The sequence below is a fragment of the Rhagoletis pomonella genome, unplaced genomic scaffold (genome assembly GCF_013731165.1).
Source record: "Rhagoletis pomonella isolate Grant_MI unplaced genomic scaffold, Rhpom_1.0 Rhpom_scaffold_00004, whole genome shotgun sequence".
NCBI lineage: Eukaryota > Metazoa > Arthropoda > Insecta > Diptera > Tephritidae > Rhagoletis > Rhagoletis pomonella.
This window is the reverse complement of record NW_023458558.1, coordinates 24,438,634-24,443,841: the sequence shown is the minus strand read 5'-3', so window position 1 is coordinate 24,443,841 and position 5,208 is coordinate 24,438,634. Positions and strand designations below refer to the sequence as shown.

The 5,208-nt window shown below is 31.0% G+C and overlaps 1 protein-coding gene across 8 annotated transcripts in view; it reads left to right on the top strand.

Moving 5' to 3' along the window:
* The window catches only part of LOC118737312 (G protein-coupled receptor kinase 2), a 255,458-nt gene that overhangs the window by 99,089 nt on the left and 151,161 nt on the right, over nucleotides 1-5,208 (top strand). The gene's annotated exons all lie outside the window — the stretch shown is intronic.

Genomic DNA, 5,208 nt, shown 5'->3' with positions numbered 1-5,208 from the left:
GTTTCAGGCAGGCTCTTCCTAAACTATGTATTTGTCAATGTTATTGTTTTTGTTTGATTATCGTTAAATATGTTCGTATTTAAAAATAATATTTTCAAACCAAAATTTAGCGCGCATGTAATCGAATGTGCACATCTGAGTATGTACATACAGTGGCAGCCAAAAATGGATGAACATTTTTTTAATATCTTTTTATAAAAATAGGATTCATGCTTTAACAAAAAGCATATAAATTACGCTTATAAACTTTATACAGAATTTAGGAAAAATTCCACAAATTTTTATCTAAATTTCGAGCTTCTTAACCAAATTTTTCTTAAATTGTTTGGGTATTTAGTTAACAGGATTATACAATTTTAGTAAAATTTGTGCAAGTTTGGAGCGGCTGAAAAATCGCTTTTATTTGTAATATTTTTTCTGACGTCTTTTTTGCCGTTTTTTTAATAAAAAGCGAAATTTAGGAAAACTGGAGTTGACTTTTTTTCGCACAAGTTCTTGCGCATATTCTTCCACAAAAAATTCATGTTTATATGGAAAAAAGTTTAAAACGTCTTAAAAAAAATATATTAAAAACCAATGCGATTTTTAGCCGCTCAAAACTTACACTAATTTTACTAACATTTTATAATCCTGTTAACTGCATTCCAAAAATTAAAAAACAAAAAATCTGGTTAAAAACCTCGAAATTTAGATAAAAATTTGTAGATTTTTTCTGAATTCTGTATAAAGTTTGAGGCCCCAATGGAAATTCAACATTTGAAAGCAAATTTATATGTCTGGCTGTAGCTGAGCGGGCAAAGATGTTTGCCACAATTTGTTAGCTTCCAGGGAGTCTGGATTCGAATTCCATTGAACACGACATGCAATTTAAATATTAAATTTTTATTTTTATCCCGATTATTCACTTCATGGAAGTTTTTTACGAACCATTTTATTATGCACGTAGTTGAATTGAATATTTACCAATATACAGACCTTTTGTTGAAGTTTAAGTTTATGTAGGAGGATCAACTACGTTTCTGATTGATGTTAATATTTTTTTTTTGCCCCCTCTGTATACAATACTGTACGCCAACGTGTTTATAATATGCCATTAAATTGATTAAGAAGTAATCTATCGCTTCAATTACTGTAACGTTATTCAATTACTACTCATGTTATTTTACGGGAAGCCATAATTGCTGTATTTATCGATTCGAAGAAGGAAAAAAAATCTTGTATGGGTTGTATGCTGCCACAGTGAATTGCAATTGTGAGTTCGTAGCTGGATGACATTTTTTGTCAAACTTGTTTTATTTTCTTTTTTTAACCCAAAACCGAAACCGAAACAAATTTTGAAGAAGGAAATCAAAACCGAAACCGGAACGTTATTTTGAATCGGTTTCATTGCTTGATACAGATTTGCTTTGAGTAAATTACGATAGTGGGAACATGCTTTTCGGCTTTTGGGGTGTATGGCGAACATTGTTTTGTTAATAATTTTTAAGATGATAAAGTATAATGTACACAATCCTAACTGTAAGTAAGTAAGTACCCATGTGTAAAAACTATTTCTTCTCCGATACTTAATTTTTGGCTGTTTTTTGAACGTATCTTTTTGTTTTTATAGACAAAGGTAATTAGCATCGTCTATGCCGTGAATGCTCGTTAGAACTTTATTTATTAATTAGTAAATAAACTGTAAGTGCCTATAATTACTCAACAGTATTTATGATATGATTTTCAATAGGCCTCATGCGTTAAATGCAACAGCTCCAGCAATAGCAACAACAACAGAAATCATTAATAATGAGTAAAACATATTATTATATACAGTCAGCGTAAAAAATATTCATACCCTGACGTTTTGATTATTTTTCTATTTATATTTTCCATACCAAATTTGTCTTATTTGTTTTTTTTTTTTTATGAAAATTTACTTAGTTCATTCAACTACAAAACCACAAGAATCAACTTTTTAAATTTCATACAGCACTCGGAGGAGATGCAAGAAATATGCACCAAAAACTTTTCATCGAAATGTAATTTTTTTTTTGATTTCTTAGAAAATTTTGAGTATGCAGAGCAAAAATAGAGCTTGTTCATGCGTTATATGGAAGAGATTGTGAAACACACTCGACAAAAAAAAAAAATTATCAAAATTCAACCGTAATATGTACCAACTTGAAACTGTCACTTTATTATACTTAAATTTTATTCGTTACAAAACTGGATACTAAAAAATTTTCTAAAAAATAAAATTGAAAATTTCTGGTTGTTTCTTGCATTTTCCCCGAGTTTTGTATGAAATTAATAAAATTTATTCTTATGGTTTGTGCTATTGATATAACTATATTTTTATACAAAAATAAGAAAAATTTGTGGTGGAAAATATAAATAAATAAAATCGTCATATTTTTTCGACGCTGACTGTATAGACAGGTGGTGTCGTTGAGCTTGCATTATTTTTCAAGTAGTATTTGCCGGTTGTTTTTTTTGCTAGTTTTCGTTTGTTTGTTTGTTTATTTATTAGCAAATAGTTGTATCCTAGTCTGGCTGCGGTAGCGCTCAATTGTTTTTTTAAGCTTGAAGTGTCACTTGCGTCATTAGATGTACATATGTATAATGTTTTTGAACGCTATTGTCATTTTCTCATGCATTTTTCATCTTTTGCTGTCTATCGCTCGTTGATCATGATCTGCGTAGTTAACCCTCCAACCTGATGTGTTTTTGTATTTCTGAATCTGTGTATGCGAATAGTATGTGCTCCGTGCATATTTGCACTCATGGCAAAAATATTTTCAAATTATTCCATTAATAAACAAGTGTTTGTGTCAAGCTGACATACATACCCATTTTGTGTTTTCTTTTTTTTTGTTTTTTTTTTTTCTTTTTTCTATCACGTTAAGTGATTCATAATTATTTTACAAGCTGTCAAAATGCTTGAATTTATTTACTTAACTTTTTTCAAGTCAACTTCGGCTATCTCGCGCATACAAATGTCTAGTCGTGCGCTTGAAATTAGCAACTTCGAGATGTGACGTTCGCATACTAACGTTTTTATGATTTTACTCGCAGTTTGGGGGTAATGTTTTAGAAAGCCATTTAATACAATCTTGATTGGTTCATAGAAATTCTTCGAATGCAACACACATTAAAAGTCATTGCGTATTTTTTGTTTGATCTTTTTTTGTAGAAAGATCAAAACTAATCCAGCGGCAACTTTGTTCAATGACTACTACTTATGCCATTCTTCGGCAAGCTTCAAAATTACCCCTTCGTCCTATCATTATTGGTTCTGAGTTACTGACTCATCCGAATGAAGCGTTTTTCCACGCGAGCAATCTCTTACCATACGATGTGGGAAACATACCTACAGAATAGATTTCCAATAATCGACGATCGGTGCTGCATAACCTTTGGCCCTACATACTAAAACTGTGAGTATTTGTTATTGGAAAGTTACGTAGTACAACAGACATATGTATGTACATTAGGATGGTCAAAAAAGAATATAAAGTCGGATTTTTTTTTTTGGGTAAACCCTAGGATTGTTTTATATCGAAGAAAAAAAACCCCTATTTTTTATTTTGAAACAGAGACCATAACAACTATAAGTAATAAAATTAAATGTTGCGGTATAATTGCACTGGTGTACAGCAAAAGTGTTCTATGGATGCCTCTATCCAATTCCTATGTAGAAATGCTCGATGACTCCGAAAATCGATTTAATTTTTTTTCTATGCATACGTTTTTGAGGTATTTGCAATTTACCGTTATTCAGTGGTTCCATTTAATCACGTATATCTTACGAACCTCGTAAGACGAACTACGGCAAACGAAAGCGAATGAAATTCTCCATAAGCCATGTATACATAAATACATTTTCAATAGGCGTAATAGTTTCTGCGAAATTAATTAACAAAAAAATAAAGAAAACAAAACAGTCGTTATGTTTTTATTTTTCCCCTTTTAAAGCTTGAATTTTTTTAATTTTTTCATAAAAAAATCTGGAGTTATTAATCCATTTCTCAGAAACTATCAGGCCTATCGAAAATACGATGTATATACGGTTTATGGAAAATTCATTCATTGAAAATAATCGTCCCGCGAGATGAAAAAATATATTTCTCATAAATAATTATTATACAAAGACGAAAAAAAAAATATCTCTTAATAGAAGGCGACGTTTTTGATCCCAAATAAAATAAAAAAAAATATTCAGAGGTCGCTCAAAGCGCTCAATGTTTTCCATGTGGTAAAGAAGTCTTGAAAATCAATATGTTTCGAATCGGAAAACTCTGGTTCTCTTCAGGTGACTTCCAATAGTAATATCCAAATGTTTATTTAATCACTTTTTAATACGAAAATTTTTTTATTTATCCCCTCATTGCATTTTCTGTGGGTTTTGGCGTACCTTTAAAATATAGTAACTATGAAAAAATGGTTAAATAAATAATTGAGTAGATGTTATAACTGGGAATCTCTTGAAGAGAAACAGAGTTTTCCCATCGAAAATTTTGATTTTCAAGAATTCTATGCCATTTCTATGAAAAGTTGTTCTTTTCCCATATAAAATACAGGGAAAACTTTGAGCGCTTTGAGCGACCTATAAATATTTTTTGATTTAAAAATAAAAAAAATCGGGGACATATTTTTTCGGTACAGAACATTCCTAGGGGATGAGAGCATACAAATTCCGACTTTACTTCCCAACCCTCTCCCCCCCCCATGTATTTTCGAACCACCCTAATGTGCATACATGTACCTATGTATATATATACGTGCATGAATATAAATAAAATGGCCATTATCAATAGCACAAAAGCCATTGCAAATTCGAATTGCGTTACTACTCGTACAAATTGCCAACACACAGTATATCGAAGGATATTGAGAGAAATGGCCATGGCCACTAAAATGAACTGCTTGCTGAAAAAGGTCGAACTCTTAATGTAATTGCAATAACTTGGCTGCGTTTAGCTAAATAAAGGGTGACAAAAGTTGTTAAAATATCGCGACCGTATTTATTTTTCCGGCGCTATATATTAGCGGCAGAAATAATAGACTCGCCCTATTTTTGCCAGTTTGGCAATATTTCTTTGGTTTATTTTATGTTTAAGTGAATCAGCTTGAAATTTTGGTAAAAATTTGTTGAACTTTTTTAACTTGTATACAAAGTTTGATGGAATGTGGATTTGAATAGCTAGGTAAACTTAAACGTTCAAT